Source organism: Watersipora subatra, unplaced genomic scaffold (assembly GCF_963576615.1).
Source record: "Watersipora subatra unplaced genomic scaffold, tzWatSuba1.1 SCAFFOLD_139, whole genome shotgun sequence".
NCBI classification, from domain to species: domain Eukaryota; kingdom Metazoa; phylum Bryozoa; class Gymnolaemata; order Cheilostomatida; family Watersiporidae; genus Watersipora; species Watersipora subatra.
This window is the reverse complement of record NW_027045323.1, coordinates 11,547-32,153: the sequence shown is the minus strand read 5'-3', so window position 1 is coordinate 32,153 and position 20,607 is coordinate 11,547.

The window sequence follows — 20,607 nt, the reverse complement described above, 5'->3', positions numbered from 1 at the left end:
ACTGATACCAAAATCAATAAAATTGCAGCTGTTCTAGCAACCCCAGCTTCAGGTGTTCTGCTGTTCAATAATACTCATGTTTACACACACTTCGATCTTTGGAGTTGTTGGCACTATTGGTTATTGAAGACGACTCCAAATACACTTTGTATTCTCAATTTTGTACCTCGTGAGCACTGCTTGTGCAGCTCACATGTCAACCATAGCTTCCATATCAACTGTTTAGTGATGTTTTATGCACATCCTTTAGTACTGAACAACATAAATGCAAGGGTCGTGGCTTTTCAGCCTCTACATGAAATAGATTATATATTTCTGAGCTAGCTTTCCAGTGAAATTGTCAAATATAAACAGCTGACTGAGACACAATAATATATTTCTACATTGTGTTCTCATGTGGTCTATTGGGGTATTTCAACTAGCATAAATATTATTACCTGCAACCTAAGAGAAGGTTATTATATTTTACGACTATAAGAGAAAGCCTCAACTTCCTAGTATTTCATGTGATCCATATGAATAGTCAGTAAATCCATAATGGCCCTTAGTACGCTGTTCTATGAGCTGTCACCTTGTGTCACAATATGTTTTATAGTATATGTACATTAAAACATTTAATGTATATACATGTAAAACACAATTTTAGTTTTAGTATACGAGTCATTCATAGCACTATTATAATACATGTCTTAGCTTTACCTTTTATTGATTATACTTTATACATTTTATATTTCAACTGACTGAGCAATAAAACTATCAATAGAAGTACTTGTACACTCTATGAATATTCAAATTCCTTCTATGCTTTTAATGTATCTGTTCTTTTTGTTACCAACTCATGCTTTTTACAGATTTTCTACAAATTTTTCTATATTGCTAGATTTTTTTCTGTCAACTGCCAACTACTCTAAAAAAATATCAGTAGATCTTCGTGAGTGTTTCTAGATCTCTAAAAGTAAATGTTCATCTAACACAGTAAACTTTATAACTACACAGGTGCCTAGTCATGTAAAAGTCTGGTAGGCGTCATCTCTCTGATGAAATTAATACCAAGCATTGTTGCAGATATTTAGTCACCAACTCAAACAGCACACCTCCTGGCATTTAGCTTTAATATATACAATGTATATCATTGATTAGCTTATCAGAGATCTGCTCAACATGCCGGCTGTTGCCATGAAGTAATGGGAAGAACATATTTTTATCTTCAATGCTTTTAAAAATACCATAATATGGTGACAAGTGCATTTTCTGACTTAAATAGCAAAGCATTTAATATTTTTACTAATCATTTTAAGATAAGAATATGATGACTGCTGCCATAAATCAATGGGAAGAATATATTTTATCTCAAGGATTTATTTCAACTCCTCTTCCTTGTCATGTGGTGGCAGGTGCTACTTTGAATCTGTATAATAAATCGTTCAGTTTTTATGATTCATTCCACGATAAGAATAATATAACTATTTGAGAACCAATGAAACAGTGAAGTAATGTCAGGAGTCCTGTTTAATTGTCATCGTAGTAACAAACTTACACTTCAAATACTTATCAAAAGTCCTGGTGAATTACACAATAATTTTTACCAGTAAGACTCTGAGAGCATAATTATATTAACATGACTCATTGCTTTTATAACAACATATTCCTTCTCTTTAAGATTTGTCTCCTCGAACTTATTACCTCTATTGTTAAAGAGTTAATATTCATAGTCTTCATAAACTTGTCAGCTGCACAGTTACAAATCACTTTCCTATACAAGATATCTTAACTACCATTCAATACCTTATTATGACATCAATAGTGGATCTGTTTAGCTTTCGACATGCCATGTTACAACTGTGGAGATACCTGCACACTTTGTCAAAGAGATACTAAGTGTTCATATTTGAGTATTAAGTTGCCTTTTAAACAAGTGAATAAAATATATTTCGTTGATCAATTCTAAATCAATACAATAAAGAATGTTAGTACCCATATTTGCATTTTAGACTGCAAAGGTATCACAACTCCTACAGCATCAGCTGATTATCTGCATCACATGTCAGCCCTACATATAGAGCTATTAAACTGAATTCTCTAGCTGACAGAGTGATCTTTGTAACTAAGCATGTGTTTGGTCATGTGAGAGTCTGACTGGCGTCACATCTATGATAACACTGTTATATTCAGAGTGTCAATTATTTTATCACATCTTAAACGACCACCTTCTGACCTTTAAGCTCCTTATGTAAACAACTTATCTAAAAATTTATCTTATCAGAGTTACACAACACCCAATATGCTGCCTGTTATCGTGAAACTCTGGATACAACTTACTTGGTATTTGATCTCCCACGTATACAAGCTAAATACTGTAAAACCTTTATTTGAACGCCATGACGCTCTATTTTGCAACCCTTTCCTTAGAGTGGTTCCTTTATTAGAGGTAGTGTTTAAATATAGAGTAGGGCTGTATTTTCAAACACCTTGTCAAGATATTGAGAAGATAAATTTAATCCTTTCACTGGCGAACGAATGTCACTCGTGTTTTACACTTTTCTTCAGGTAGTGCAACAATAACTCTTTTGGATGCAATAAATTTGCTAGCTTAGCTCCAACTTGTAGATATCAAAATAAATATGCACTAGGAAGCTAATACACATGTCTACTAGTTGATATATATTGCTTACAATTAACCTACACCGGTTTAATAGCCTGCATTGCAGTTTATTGGGGCTTTAAAGTTCTATATTTTATTTTAAACTTCAAGACATATTTCCCTTTCATAACTATATTTAACAATTCGCATTAAACTGTTTGGCACTCATTGATATGTTTGCCACAGTTTGCAGCCAGAACTAGCATTTTCTGTACAACCAAAGTTATGAGCGTTGATCTGTGGTAAGTCGAGTTAGATAACGCAAGGACGCTATCTTATAATAGTTTTCTGCAGATTTGATCAGATAGCTTTAATATATACAATGTATATCATTGATTAGCTTATCAGATATCTGCCGGCTGTTGCCATGAGGCAATAGGGAGAACATATATTTATATCCATCACATGAAAAGACCATTATATGGTGACAAGTGAATTTTTTGGCTACTCAGGAATATTTTAGCCTTCATAGTAAGGCATTCCATATTTTTACTATTCATTTTAAGAGGAGAATATGATGACTGCTGCCATGAAGCAAAGGGAAGAATTAATTTTAACTCAGTTATTTAGCCTATTTCGACACCTCTTCTTTGTCATGTGGTAGAAGGTGCTACTCGGAATCCACTTACACAATGATATTTACCAGTAAATCTCTGAGATCATATAGTAACATGAACAATAGCTTTTATATGAAGTAATATAATCTATTTCTTAGGATTTGTCTCCTCCCACTTAGTACGTCTATTGTCAAAGAGTTAATCTTTATGGCATACATATATGTTTCAACTTTACAGTTACAAATCACCCCCTTAAACAAAATTCATTGACCACCATTTAATATTTGTTACAATATCAATAGATCTTTTTAGTTTTTGAAATGTCCAGTTATAAATTCAAAGACACCAGCAGGACTTGTCAAAAAGGTACTATGTGTTTGTGTTCAAGTGTTTAGTTACCTTTTTAATCAATGAGATATGAAGTTTAAATGAACATAGGTTGAAATATGTTTTATGGATCAATTCTAAACCAATACAATTAGGAATGTTGGCACCCATATTCAGCTTTATACTGCAAAGGTATTTAAAGTGCAAATATGAAAGTGGACTTCACACTGATGACGAAAAGGTCGACCTTCTTAATCACTCTCTACTTTGTATACTTTGTTGGAAATTGGGTCCAGGAATCTCTAAGTGTATTACTCAATTAAAAAACAATGAAATCAGTCTCTACAGATATGTTTGCTCTGAACTAGCAAGCACTGAGTTGCATATTGCTATCTCAGCCATAATTGAATGTGGGGTTCATGCTAGTAAGCACACTGTTTTTACTAAAAGGACTAGTAATCCACTTAGACAAAATGCTAAAAGTCAGTATAAACAACATGGTAAGTCAGTATACATACTTATGTTTGTATATGTGTACGCTATATGTGTCAAAGCATTGAACAAGGTTGTTGATCACTACAAGTCAGTTCAGTCAATCATTCCAAGGAAGCTGAATCATCGAAAAAAAGCAAAATTAATATCACATATGAACAGTCTGTATGCTCTCAAACATCCATGAAGAATATGCTACAGCAGCTTAGTTTAGTGCAACCTGGTAGACTGAATGGTGTCTCCAGAGAAGCTACAGATGTGTTGGCTTCACACTTGACTAAAATACGTGTACCGCCAATACTGTGAGACAAGTTCTTATGCTGAATCTTTGAAAGTCAGCAGCTCTAGTTTTAATTGACTGTCGAAGTTGCTGTTTCCTGGAGTACACTGCTGTAAGCCCATGTCAGATTTATGCTGGACTTGTCAGCGGAAAAACAACATTATCTACCTGTAAGTATACGACTTTGTGCCTGTATACTCTAATGTGTGATGTAGCTAAATCTTGAATTACCGTAGCTTCAAAAACCTTTTGGCAAGAAAATTTGTAGATTTCTTTTCTGCTTAGCAACTATTTAAATTATAATAGTTTCAAATTTAAGAACACTTCCTGAGGTCATGACCCATGTATTATGTATATTACATTTGAAAAGTATAGCATCAGAGTTGTCTCCTCACAACAACTGGATCTATTGTTGAAGAATTATATGTTCCTACCGGACATGACTATATATGTATCATAGATCTGACATGAATAGAAAGCCTTTCTTTCATAGATTTCATATGAATACCAAGGCTATCTGTCATGATTGCTATAGCTATCTGTCATCAGTCTTAGTATTGGCACTAAAGGTGCACATCTCCTGGTAGCAGCAGACAAGCATGCTATTTGTTGGTACGTGTTAGACATGTTCTCTTTGTGTTAACCAGGCAATTTTCGTAATGCATGTTTACATAAGAGCCAAGAGCTTGCCTTGACAAGAGATCCTTTGGTGCAGCTTGTTTCCTCAATAATCCCCATTATCTTTGGCTATTAGACATGACTTTTGCTACAATTTAGATGGTCTATCTTAACATTATATAATCATTGCTGTTCCTGTTAGCAACTTTCTTATCACTACTAAGGAACTGTTCCTATATAATATTAGAAAGGTGGCCAGCTGCAGCAGTGACTCCAGCTCTAAAGCATTGAAAGGTCCACATTGAGTAGGGATAGCATCTGTTAATCCAGTCTACAGGATTTGGAGTTTTGCCAAACTACGCAGGTGGCATTATATACAATGAGTGCATTTCAATGATGGACATGTGTGTTCGTAAAAATCACTGCTAGATGAGTAGAGAGGAGAAAATGTATCAAGTATAAATATAAAATTGTATTTAATTATAAATCTTAAACAAGAACTACAAGTGATTTCAATTAAACAAAGAGGAAGGTATCAGCCCTGAGGCTCGTGAAGCTGGTCTCCCGTCTCGTCTGTATCAGTGGGAGTACGCAGATAAATATCTAGTCTGTAAAGTCTCTCCATCATGACAGCCATATCTAAATAAACAAACGTTTATAAGTATATCTATTAGAAGTTATAATAGAATTCCTCTCTACCTATGAGAATTATACCATGTCACAACCACCTTGTGTAAACCATCCTTCAGACTAAGGGTAGGTTTAAAATAGATGGTTTGGAGATGTGAAAACTGCAGTCTAATCCGTTAAGTACAGCAATACAATTTAGACAGGATTCATAAACCATACAAACCGATTTGGGCGATTGGCTCCATTGGAGCATTAACCAATAGAATTAACTGCTGACCAGCCAGTAGCAGTGATGAAACAATACTCATCATATCCATTCCTTATAAGTTAATAACTAGCAAGACAAAGTACACATGAAGGTGAATGAATATGTGTTGTTACTGATGAACAGTAAATATGTAGATATTAAAATATATTAAAATTCAAACACTATTAATTGAACTGTAAGTAAAAACTTTACCTGCCGTCAACTGATTGTTTGTTTCTTGCAGGGCTATGATCTGCCGCTGAGACTCCTCCCTCTGATTGGTCAACTCTAAAACAACAACATAATCAGGGCTCATGTACTGGTACTGTCACATCATACAATAAGAAGCAAAAAGCAAATGTAACATTACAATTAGACAGTTTTATTAGCAACTGAACCAGAGTTAACACTAGCCAACTCAACACTGAACAAGGTCAGCTGACCAGCTGGTAAGTAAGACAAAAGATAGAGGGATGACTCATCCTAAGCAATTCATAGAGCACTATATCTCATCCATATTTTATGACCAGAAGAATATCCAGTTCAATTGAAATTAAAAAGTCACCCGCCGTCTTGCGATTATCTGCTTCTTGCAGGGCTACAATCTGCTGATGAGACTCTAATAACTCCTCTCTCTGATTGGCCAACTCTAAAACAACAATATAATCAAAGCTCATGTACTGGTACTGTTACAAGTTTATGAATTGCTTTGTCAGCAGTATAAACTACAAACCTTCTGTTTTGAGTCTGTCTGCTTCTTGAAGGGCAGCAATTTTCTTGTCAGCGGCAGCAGCCTGTGCTACAAAAAAATTAAATTTAAGTAAACACTAACAAGAAATAATACATTCTTTAATCCAATCAGCAGACTAGTAAATCCAATCGAGTAGATAAAAAGTCCTCCACCTCACTTTATAAAGGGGACTGGGTCAAAAAACTGAAAAATTAATTAGCTAAAAAATTAAATAATTTACAACAATATATATATAGTGGTGATGAAAAATAGTGATTTCATCAGGAATTGAACTCTCAACTTTTAGCTATGAAGCCAGACAGTATCACCTGCACTAATTGATTGCCTTGACACATTCAGGAGTAATTCAGCAGAAGGTCATTACACTTGACTGCATCAGACTGTTAAGGTACTTATAATATTAATTATTGCTCTTTGGAGAAGTTCTCACAACTTAGCCTTATAATCTGTAAATTCTTAAAAAATGTTAAAACAAAGCCTTAGGACCAACTGCTTAGAGCTTATGAAAAGAGTTACTAGTGAATGAGAATCAACTAGTGTTGCTACTGGATGCAAATATTCTAAATGTTCCTACTGGATGTTGTACTTATCTTCTTTAAGGCTACAACCAGGTGTACAGACTCAGTGAGTAATAATAGACTGAGAACCTGCATTTAAACTGTTAAAAAACTTGCGTAAAACTATACCATATTTTATTCTTACTCAAACATTGTGATTCTATCTTTAGCAAGAGCAAGAGCTGCTCCATAGTAAAAATATTTACTATAATAAGAGCCGTGTCTGTCTGTAAGAATTACTACTACTATAATTCTAGTAAATAGCTCATGTTTCTATTCAAAACTGTAGTGAGTAATAAGAATATACATGAATAAGGAGAGTTCAGCTAAGTGCTGACTAATGGCTGCCACAAGGTGTTGAGCTGCTAACATCACTTTAATCCTATCAGTTTTGAATAAGGAATTAAAATACTCAGACTATAATTATCCAAGAGAGAGCAGAGGTGAGTGATTAGCAAAGGCTGAGTGTTGGCTGAAGAGAAGAGGCTGAACTGACAGCATTTAACACAGAGACAAAGCTGAACTGCTTCTACAGCCCACTGCAGTCTCCATGCAAAGAAAATGTAGATGGAATTACCCAGGGTATGTTTATAAATATACCCTGGGGACAAGCAGAGATTTATGCAATTTAGTAGTACAAGTGAGTAGCTGGTATCACACTATATAATAATCCTACCTGCAAATACTGGCTGTTGCCAGCTCTTAAGCAGCTCTACTGTATCTTTCCATCCCCAATACTCTGCATCCTTCAGAGGAGTTCTACTGTCTCTGTTCTTTATACTGAGGAGTGCAGAGACTTTATCAGGAGGAATGGAGATCAGCATAGTCTGTAGAGCTGCTGTGTGTCCATTGTAGGCTGCCCTGTGCAGTGCTGTGTCTAGGTAGTTAGTCTGGATGTTGAGCAGGGAGACTCGTTGCTCTACTGACAGGCTGATCAGTAGAGTATCTACTATCTCTGTATATCCTCTCCGTGCAGCCACTGTTAGAGCTGTCCAACCCCGTTCACTCTTCTCAGCTATCAGCTCATACTTCTTACCAGAGGATACTGTATGAAGTATAAGCTCTACTAACTCTCTATCTCCCTTCTCTACAGCCCTGTGCAGAGCTGTATGTCCATCCACCTCCTTCACAAACAGCAACTCATCTGCTATTCCTCTCAATGGAGTGAGTAACAGATGAGCTACACCAGGGTGACCACGGGAGATAGCCAATAGCAGAGCTGTATACGACTTACTGCCTCTGATAGTTGTTATAAGCTGAAGTAGCTGATCAGGAGGGGTGGTTGTTAGAGCAGCCCTAAGAGAGGTAATATCAGGAGCTCCACTAGCTCTAATATATTCCCTAATCCATTGCTCCATTGTATCCTGTAAAATACTCCACATAGTAAAATATGATAAAGAGAATTGAAGACAAATTGTGACTCAACTGCTGACTCTGGGTGAGCTGATGACTTATAAAGCTGCCAACCATAACATAATTGCTGCAGGTGAACCCTGGATATTCACAGAGTATGAAAAGGAGTCTAGGAATATGATACTCAGAGCTGGGAAATCAAGCATCAACATTCCTGCTATTTGCTCTCTCATGTGTTAAACTAATGGAAATAAACTCAGTAAAATTTTAACAAAGACAAAGCAGGAGACAGCAATAAGATTCATAGTCTCCTACTTTAAACACTAATTTCCTATAAAACTGGTGACTAAATACAATCAGTGACCTGCAGCTGATTCTGACCAGAATAAAGGCAAGAGAAGCAGCTAAAAACTCTAGTTTCAGAGCTCCTCATTCTATTCATAAGAGGAATATGACATATTTACAGTAGGAAATGTTTGCAGGTACAAAAATGACTGAGGAATGAAACCAGAGACTCCTGACCTCAACTTAACCTCACTAGATGATAGACCCTATGAGTCTCCTCAGGGTAGAGAGTGATAGTCTCAGGTGGTCAGAGTTATATTATAATCACACTGACTCAGTGTCTCTTCTCATCTACTCTATTATTCCCAGTAAGTATAATATTAACAGATGCTAATATAACAGAAAAGTGATACTTACCTGTGGGTGCTCTGTATATGATATGCTTGCTGGACGCTCCATGTGTTTTATAGCTTGAAAATGTCTCCGCCCCTCATTCAACAATCTGTCTCTTGATTGGCTAAAGCAAATACAACTTGTCCAATTACACAATAGTTCGCAGGCCAGTAAGGTCAATGAACAGTTAATATTGTAATAATATTGAATAATGTACACAAGAAACAATATTTAAATAATTCATCATGCGAGTCTATTATATGAAAAAAACATTTGATGAATATTTGAAACAAATCCAGGACTAATGCTAGTTATACAGTGGTGATACAAATTATGGAACCGCCTTTGAATTTTAGTACATAATGCGCTATAATGGCTCTCAAATTAGTTATATTCAGTCCAGATATGAAAGGTTATATATCATTAGAAAGGAAATTTTATCAGCTGTCGCATTGTTTAATTTTTTTTTGCATCTAAACATAATTCCATCACTAGTGCAGTTAATAGTCCAACTAGTCAGGGTGTCTCATAACAAGTCATTTTTTCAAAAACATTAATCTGGTGAATGATGTCTAGAATTTCCAAATTCTTTGATCTGCCCAGTTTAACAATCATCTAAGACAACAATTGCATTGAGTGAGATGTTGGGCATTACGCAACATAACCCAAATAGTATTGAAAAGTCCTTCTGCTCTCAGTAAAAGTCATTCTAATAACTTCATCATCATGCCTCAACATCCCGCGAAAGAAAAGCGTGCTGTAATAATTCACCTTTATCAACCAGGGAAATCGCAGAGGGAAATTGCAAGGAAGGTAGGTTGCTCTAAGAAAGGTGTATTTACAACAATCTGCAGATGAAAGAATACTGGTCAAGTTGAAGAACGGGCTGGTAGGGGAAGGAAAAAGCTAGCAACAGATCGAGTGACCAGACGCCTAGTGAGACTTTTTTGGTTGATAGACATTTAACCAATCCTCTGCTAGCCAAAAAGTTAAAAGAATCAACAGGTACAGAGTTAGCACCATCAACTGTTCGCAAATCACTGAGAGACAATGGCTTACGAGGCTGTAAAGCTTGTAGAAAACCTTTGTTATCATCTCGACAAAGAAAGGCTCATCTACAATCGGCGAAAGGTCATGTGAATTGGTCACCAGAAAACTGGAGAGCAGTATTATTCAGCGATGAGAGCACACTTACTGTGCAAAATCACTCTGGCAACAATTATGTAAGAAGGAGTCCTGGTGAAGAGTTTAAACCAGAATGTATTTTACCTACGATAAAGCATCCCACCTCAGTAATGGTGTGGGGTTGTTTCTCCGCTACTGGTCCTGGTAGATTACATTTGGTTGATGGTATGACAAATGCAGAAAAATATTATGGAGCACTACAAAGTGTGAAAATACCATCTGCTAGAAGTCTGTTTGATAGAGAGTGGCTGTTCTAGCAAGATAATGCTCCATGCCAAACAGCCAGAAGAGCAAAGAAGTGGTTTGCTGACAATAACGTTAACACTCTGACTTGGCCTGCTCAGTCACTAGACCTTAACCAAATTAAAAATTTGTGGAGCAGAATAGGCAAGCTCGTAACTAAAGACAAACCATCTAATAAAAAAAGATCCTGGCATCGAATAGTGACACCTGAAGAGCTTCAGACGCTGACAGATAGTATGCCCAGGCGCTGCCGAGCAGTGATTGAGAACAAGGCTGGCCAACCAAGTATTGATCATCTTAAGGACCAAAACAGCTCTTTTCAAGGCTACAAAACCCTGTCTTTAAGTTAATTCCCAATAAAAGCCATTTCAAAGAAAAAAAATTTGATATTTAATGACTTTTGGTCGGACACTATTTAATAGAAATGACAACTGTACAGTAATTCTCTGACAGCTTTCAGTAAACCTCTAATAATATTTTTATAGAATTTACAATGTGGTTTTAATTTAAGTTTATCAAGAAGCCAACATTGTGACGATTCAAATGATATATAATTTTTTATAGTTATGTAAAATTTTGATTGCAGAAAAAATAAACACAACTCAGAATTCATTCCTATGTAACGAAAATTAGAAGCGGTTCCATAATTTGTATGTGAGTCTAGCGTCACTAGTGTTTTGCTGCATGAGATTACTGCCAGGGTCTCACAGTGGAAAAAGGAACCTCATTGCTGCTGTCTAAGAATACAGTAATATTATATCCCTACTTCAGTAGTTCAAAAATCCACCATGTTCAATATAGTTTGAACTATAATTTGAACTATGAAGTTATTGCGGTCATATAGCTTCCTGTCATATTTTAAAAATTATAGAGTGTTCAGTAAGTTAACAAAGAGCATCATAGAGTACAAAGGTGTTCAGAGCAAACACTACTATGCTGAACCCTGTACAGATGTCAGTAAAAATGAAGCAATTACATCGGTATTTATGAATTGTTCATATGAAATGTTGTACATAGATTCTCACCATAACAAAAGTAGATCTCCAGTTCTCTGCATCCAACTCAAGCTGTCTCCGCTCTCCTCTTGTGGTTAATGTAAACTGACAGTTGCAAAGCTATTACCACACAAAGGACCACCCATGTATAACAGGCCCCTGTACTTGAAGGCTACAGGAAGTAACAATGAGTACACAACTCCAATGTGATCTACTGGGAGTAGCTCATTTATCTACAAATACTGAATGGTTTTACTGCTTGTAGGACAAATATAAATCACTTAATGGATAACAATTCCTCTTTCAGTTTCAACATATGCTAGACCAGGCTAGTGAAATATGGCCTGTGAGCAGGACCTGCCCTGTTTGATGATTCAATCTGGCTTGACAACAATTTCTGAGTATGTCAAAAAAGAAGTGAGTCACTTACCACTGCTCTGAACTGCTAATGCAACTACGTAGGTATCCAAGCAACAATTTACTCCAACTGTAATGCATTTCACATACAAACATCAGCGAGTACTTATCAATGTGCAGTGCAATTTGTATAATGAACACAAGCCTGTTGTTAAGACAAGTTAACATAAATCTAAACATGGAAAAACTATATTAAATCTTGTGTACAAGTCTAATTATAGAGAAGTTAGGCTGTACGAAATCTTGAAAAATGTTGTGTTTTTAAAAAAAAAAGATTTAACAGCTGCACAGTACACGAGCCTTATAAATTCATCTAATGGTTTCAAGCTGACAAGTTTTCTTTAAGCAAGAAAGAGATTTTCAGATCACGATTGAAGGTCATTTAGGATAGTTTTTAAGCAGTAGCAAAAATCAAGGATAACTGCGAATCACCGTTACTACGGTTACAATATATATGGCAAAGGAAAAAATATACTCGATGTACTACCTGTATTATTTCTTTAATGTGAAGGTTTAGGACCGTCCAACTCAAGCCATTTCCACTCTCCGCTGGTGATGAGTGTAAACTGATTGCTATAAAGCTATTAGCACACAAAATGGACCACCCAAGTGTTAAAAGCTGCTTTATTTGAAGGCATGAAGCGGTACCAATGAAAGCACAACTCCGATGTGATCTGCTCAGATCAGCTCACTTATCTACAAATACAGAATGGTTTTACTGCTTGTAGGACAAAAGTGAGTCCCTGAATGGATAGCAGTTTCTCTTTCAGTTACAGCATATGCCAGACCAGGCATGTGAAACATTGCCTGAGGGCAGGACTCTGATTATGTAAAAAAGGAAGTTAGTCTCCAGGTATTTCCATCAAAATTTGTGATTTTTGAAGTTAAATAAATTCTAAATGCTTCGTACATCTGCTTGAGAACATTAAATCTGTACAAGCGTTCATGTCCAGCATTCATGCCCAGCCTGATGCACTGACACGAGTTACCCACCATAAAAATTGCATATAGAACTAGAGATACAACTACAGTTTTATAGTACGCATCTATATAATTTTATATTTGTAAACTATAACACTTAAGATATTCTGATCAGCTATGAAAGTGGCATACGGACACAAAACAATGCATTTTGTTTGGACTCTTGTTATACCATTTGGTCAAAAGAAAAGTATATCACACATTTTTAGAATTTGTGTAATAGGTTTAGGTGTTCATTTTACACTACCACCAGTAAGTACAGTACTAGCTTCATAATCACGCGTCACCTTCCGTAGATGCATTCTGTATGTGGCAGACAAATAAATGCATGCATTGTTTCTAGCAGTTCAGAGAAGCTGTGCAAAAAGCTTCCCTTCTAATGACTCGTTGGTTCGAACCGGTTTGAACCGGTCTACTGATCCTGCTGAGACCTACTGATATTTCTCAACAGGTGGTCTTCATAATCAACAATAATATAACAAATTAGTGATCAAGATTAACAAATAAACACATGAATGACATTGTTTTGTTCAGCTACTTAAGATATCACACCTAATAGTGATGCACTTGTGAAGGTAATAAGATGCCATGTTAAAGAAACAAGCAGTAGCAGATAGACTACAGGAGTGTAGTGAGAGAAAAAAGGGGCAGATGATATGAAACTGTTTACACTCATGAATAGCAAACATTAAAAACCAGATTGATTTGCGTTAACACAAAAGGCAGTTGATATTTTAGAGTATATCCTTAGCTTCAGCAAATTCTTTTATATTTTTTATTTATTTAAAAGTGGTGACAGTAAGGGTTACACTATTTTTTACAGCTCCTGTCTGTCTTGTCTCCTCCTGTTCTGTCTTAGTGTTAAATAAGTAGGCGTAAGAATGAAGATGTAATTCAGTTGTATGCCAAGACTTTGTTCATTTTAAATTAGATAGCCTAAAGTACACAAATAGATTTTAACACAAATGGCTATGCTGTTTTCACTACTTGATGTTCAGAATAATGCAAGTTTGAAAGGAACAAAGCTACAGTTGAAGAGCTACAAACAGGGTTTTCCATATAGAAGTAAACTCTAGACCACCCACTGCTATGGAACTGTTAAGTTATGATCACCACGTTGCAATTTGTGTAAAAACTGACTGATTGATAATGGTAAACTCCATGCTTCAGAGACTCCAGCAATACCAGTAATTTGACAATATCTTGCTTCACATCTTCTCCATGCTTCACAGACTGGAGCAAAAGAGTGACAATACCTTCATCAATTACATTCTAGTGACTGATACTAGAGATAAGGGTTGTCTTATGGATATACTGTACAAGTTGGAGCAGCTGTGGTAGCTTTGAAGTTGTCTCCTCTGCTAGAGAATGCTACATAGGAAGTTTGTGTAATATATAATAACCTGCTAGAAATTCCACTGTCATACAGCCCACGACCAAAGTGATATTGGAAAAAAGAAAGGGTACTGATGGTTGAGAAATGCAATATTAGCAGTCAAATAGGATAACTGCAATAGTAGCTGTAATGTACTGGGTGTTATTATATACAACAAATAGCAATAATGAAAGGAAAAGAATATATGTTTATATCTCTCCTGCAAAAAAGAAATGCAATATTGGCCAATATTAGAAGTAAAATGCACTAATATTATTAGAATAACCAATATTATTTATATAGTAATAATAAAAAACCAATGCACAATTTTGTTTACATTTCAAAACAGCATAGCTAACAATATCACGAAGTTGTGATATTTATATAGATTTTTAGAAAATCTGTACTACGTAGTCATTGCCCTGTAGTCATCCAAACTTATAGTTAATTATTGCAATAATCTTATTAGAACCGTTAGAAAAAATATCATCGTCATGCCTTTACTTACACTGCGTTAGATTTTTAGAACGTCTGTCCTACGTAGTCATTGTTCTGTAGTCATCCAAACTTATAGGTAATTATTGTAATAATTTCATAAGAAACGTTGAAAAATATCATCGTCATTTGCTTTACTTATACTGCGTTGGACATCAGTTAGAATGGGAAAGTATTCAAAAGTGTCGGCAAATGAAATGAAAAAATTGAAATCGGCAAAAATGAAACGATTTCTGTACTCTTATGTTAATTGCCAAAACCTTCGGCAATTCGACAATGCTATAGACTTGTGAAAAGTGCACGTTATTTTTTCGTGAAATGCGCAAGACTTCGTCGTTCTATTATCTGTCCCTTGGCGTTTCAAGTTTCTGTCCTAACTTTTATTAAACCGAGCTTTTCAAGTGTTTTGTGGCGATTTTCGTTGAAATTAATCTGTCTATTTGTGTATAATCCGATCAGATGGGTAAGTTTTAAGATAATACCGACGGTTTACAAAGACTTATTAACATATTTAAATAGGTTTAAATGCGTTTTGTATCGTTATTATACGTTAACGACTTCACATAACGATGCTTAAATTTATTGATGAAATTTCTTGACGAGGGTTCGTCTCATTGTTGATGAATAATTTTCGTAAGTTGTGTGCACATGCATTTATCATAAAAACTCCCACACTTCGCTCTGCTCGTTTGGTCGTGGGATCATCGATCTGCTAATTATGTAACTCATGCAGATAAAACTAAAGTAGGCACTCCTACAGAGTAAATAATCTGCTGTAGGAACGTTTACGTTATTGGGATTTTACATTAAATGAACAGTTAAATACAAATAAATTGTCTAATCCATTCCAAGATCTTGCCAAACTTGCCCCATTGGCCATACATAAAGGAAAAAACTAGAATTAGCATTATTAATTATAGGCTGTACTGTGACTGCAGTATTATTGGATTGGCTTGCATCGACAACTTTTCTCTTGTTTCTGATCGATTTCGCCTGCTTCATAGGCTATTATTGTAGTACTTCAATTATAGGTTTATAAGGAGCAAACATCTTCAATGTTTATTTTCTCATTTTCTTTTAAACAGCAAAGTGTATTCTGCAAAGTAAAAGTAATAACCAATATTTTATGTTTACAATTAGGCAAAACAACAAAATATTCAAAATATTTTTTTTTATAAAAGCACAGTATTACCTGTTTGTCATCTATTTGCTTTCAGGGGTCAAGGTTAGAATAAAAAAGAACTTTCAACAAAAACCCAACTTATGACATTAAGATTGATGGACCGACGCTGTAACACCTGCACCGATTGCCTTTGTATCTATGACTAATTGCACAGCTATCCTATTCTCTGTGTTGGCGACACATGTGACGGTCTATCACGACGAACTAAAATGTCACGTAAGTTGTATATATTATCGATATAAACTGTTGTTGAATATCTACTAGTTATTGACATTGACCACAGTCATTGTCATTTTTGTATTTGTATATAGCCGTCAGACTCTTTGTTCATATTGACTTGCTCATCTGTTATGTAATTCTTATGTAATAATCCTTTTACTCTCTTGTCACACTTATGTAGTAAGCCAGTTGCTGTTTAGCTTTCAAATATGTAAGAGTAACACATGTGACGATCCATCACGACGAACTAAAAAGTAACGTAAGTTGTATATATAATAGATATAATGCTATTAACTAGTCTTTTTTTTCACAAATGCAGCGTGTTTGATTAACATTCAAATCGAAATTGTGAACCCGCTTGACTTGAAGATTTTAGTTATATGGACTTTTTTATGTAATACAAAGCAAAAATTTTACATAAATTATTTACATTATCTGGAATTAAGGTTATAGGAGGTATAAGTTATAGGAACGTCTACTGTATTGAATTTGAACCATATAAATAATAGTGTAAATACTAGTTCTTGCTTTGATTATAACTGACTACCAAAGAATAGTTGTACTTACCACAGTGAATTCTCTCAACCCTCACACCTCAGAGCTTGTAGTCAAGTAGAGAATATTACTAAAGTGATGGTTAATCACAGCCAAGATGATTACCTGGTAGACTTCTGACACATGAGAGCAGGTGACCTCGATCATGTCTATCAACAATATAATATCAGTGAGAAGGATACATGTTACGATGCTTATAATGGAACTGGTGTAACAACGAACAACCTTAGGCATATACTGTCATACCAAAACATACAAGCTTAATGGGTTCCAGGACAAAGCGAGGATGTCAATTGACTTGACGCTGAGTCCCAGAGTAGCTCCACCCACTCGTCAGGTGACCAAGCAACTAGTCGCCCTCTGACAGGCATAAACCGAAATGGCAGCTACACGAAGTTTACATTGTTTACCGAGTGATTTTGGCGAAAGCTTTTTACCGTATATTCCAACTCTTAGGCAACGAATTCAAGAAAGAAAGTCTGCAAATGAAAGCTTCTTTGCATCAGTGAATGTGTCTGTTGAAAAAAATGATGAAGAAAGTACTGTAAAGGCGACAACGTACCGGTCACAGCAAAAGAATGAGAAGCCGCTGAAGGTCACTGATGCACGCTGTTCTTGTAAAGTGGGGTAAATTAACTCTTTAATTCTTACAAAAATAAGTGTATGTTTTAGTAATATTCACCATGACTGCCTCAATTTCGTTCCATATGTCCGATCTATACCAGGTACAGCACCTGTCAAGATTAGACCAAATAATTTGTACGTTGACAGTTTTTTTATGATTTTTGATATGGCAAATGGGAGTTTGGAAGAATTCTGTGCAACATGTCTACTGATATCATTTTAGGCACGTTACTGTCAAGATGCGCAATAATTGATACATTTAATTTTCGATTGAATTTAATTGAGGCCCATTATTTCATAATAAGACATTTAAATTTCAGAGCTGGAGGGGAATGTGTCCATGTCTTGGGACTATAGTTCTCAAGTTGACCGACTGGCTGACCAGCGGCCTGCAAGAAGTTCCCAGTGAACCAGTCTGCACATCAAAACCGCAGGAATGGGACAGGCCAAGGGGTAGCGAGTTTCAACAGTTTCAACAGAAAAAAAGTAGTGAGTTTCAACACTTTATTGAAGACACTGTGTTTGTAAATAAAACACATATGTTTTAGTTACAATGCTATGAATAAATAGTCAACAATTATTCAAGTATGAATTGAAAAAGTGTTCCTTAAAATAATAAAATTTTAATGTTAACTCTCTAAAATATATACAATGTGTGATAATACATTCTGTTTCACTTTATTTCAGAAAATTTCAGCTGTTGAACAGGGACATTGAGCTTCTCACCGCTATGAGGGGTACACCACATGGGTACTTAACATCCAAGCCATACCAGACAGTGGCCACCAGCAGTGGTGAACAGAATGCTGGCTCAACGCTACTTGGTACTTAACACCCAAGCCATACAAGACAGTGGTCACCAGCAGTGGTGAACAGAATGCTGGCTCAACGCTAGAGCTAAATATATTGGATATATATATATATATATATATATAGAAGAAATATATTGATAATATTTATTTTTCTTTAATGTACTTGTGTCCAATTATTTATATGTGTGTTTCAAGCGACCAGCTATTTTTCTTAATCGGATAAAAAAATGACTGTTGGAATAATGATTATTCTGCCCTTAGCATAATGTACATGTATGTATGTTAATGTTTGTTCTGTTTATTGTATGAAGACAATATTTGTAAAATTATCTTTATTGAAATTCAAATAAAGTCACAAAGTCGAAAACGATGTCAACGGAGTCACAAAGACCCCCTTGACATAGTTTCACCATTTTAAATCGTCAAATAAACGGTAAAAATAGAAACATAATGTTCAAAACAACATTCACTATTGCTGCTTTGTCGGAGCTTGTCGGAGGTCATGGCGGATAGCAACATCGGTTGCTAAGCCTCGTCGTATTTGGACGCTGATTGATCAATAGTTCGGTTTGATTGGCAGGTCGCATCATGTCAATTCTCTCAGGTCGCAAATCAATTTTTCCTACACAAGATTACTTACTACCAATTAATTCGTTCCAATCCTCTAAAAAACTACCTCATAGCAGAATATTATGATACAAGAACATGTTGGTGATAGTTCACAATGACCCTACAATGACCCGACCCTACACTTCACCACTTATGCTCACCAAATAACCAAAACCTACCTACTGGTAATGATCTGCAATGAAATGCACGATTATTATGTAAAGCACTAGTTCTTACCTAGTTCTTAATCTCTAGCTAGCAAATGTTAATAAGGTGACATTTACAAATACAAATCTATAGTCCAGTAGTTAAAGGAGGTGTGACAACTCCAAATTCAACACTCAAACGACAAAACTTTATATTAATAGAAAGCAGTTTTATAAAAGTGTCTAGTGATCAATAAAACAGGTCAAGGAACAACACGAAGCCGAGCTGTTACAGTCATGTAGCCAGCTATCTACTTGACTCACTCAAATTCAATGCTCAGGATAACACAATATTGTTGTGCCATTTGCTGTTGACAAAAAATGTTGACCAAAATAAACTAGCATTTGAATAAAAACATATCTTATTACTAATATAATTATGGGTGGGTTGTGATTCCAACATACTATTCAGCCGAGCATTCCGAAAGAACTTGGGTCTATTGTTTACTCCTGTCCATCGATAAAAGCAGCCAGATATTTTTTTGTGTAATCAGAAGAACTTGCTTCAGAAAACAATTGGTAATATTTCCACTTGCTTTCTAAAAAAAGAGTTGCGTTTCAACAGTGCATCCCATACAAAAATAATCTAGACTTGGTTTTAACCAGGGTTGTGACGAAATAGAGCTGCGCCCTGTCATTGCAGTGCAGTAATTCTGCAGTACATTACAACTTCTAGTGCGTGATAGACAATTACTGCTACTTCAAATTCACTCCTGCAAATTGCTGACTGCAATCTACTTGTATGAAGCATTACCTACAAACCAGCAATTGACGTGTACTGCAACTGCGCATTCTGTATAAATTGAAACTGCATATGTACTGCAACTTCGCATTGGTATGAAGTTGATACGGTGAATCACTTAAAACAGCTGGATTTCTAAGCATCTGTACTGCATCGTATGAAATTGTCAGATGCTGTATTAAACAAGCATATGAACTCATATGCTAACTCCCATATCACTTTAAAATAAAGCGTCAGATATTATCATCATTTGTTGATTGATGAGCCTAAGTTCCTGAACTTGACACTGCTAAAAAACTAGTGTTGGAATGGCTATTGAAGGAGTTTGAACGGTGCGGAGGCTTTCAATTAAATTAAAACTTTTAAAAAGTTTGAAGTTTAAAAGCGCTTATACAGATTAAGAAGTTGTTTGCCCACCCAAACTCTAGTTTGAGCAGCATTTACTTCTTATACTAGTGAATTAGTTGCAGCAGATTCCACTCAATACTTGATTATGTTACAAAATCTTATGAAAATGTGCTGCGCCTGAATGTACAAAATAATAGATACTCATACATAAAGTATACTGCAACTGCAATGCATTTTACATATAGACATCAGTGAGTACTTATCAATGCGCAGTGTGATTTTATAATGTTAGCAATCTCGGTTTTAACCCAAAGTGCAAACGTGGAGAAGTTATTAGCTCCTGTATAAAATCTTGAAAAGTTTAATACAGTATCTCATCTCTTTTAAAAAAGTTTTTAATGGCTGCACAGTGCATACGCCTTAAGAAAGTGATTAAATGGTTTCAAGCAAACAAATTTCAAACATGCAGAACATTTTTTTTAGATCA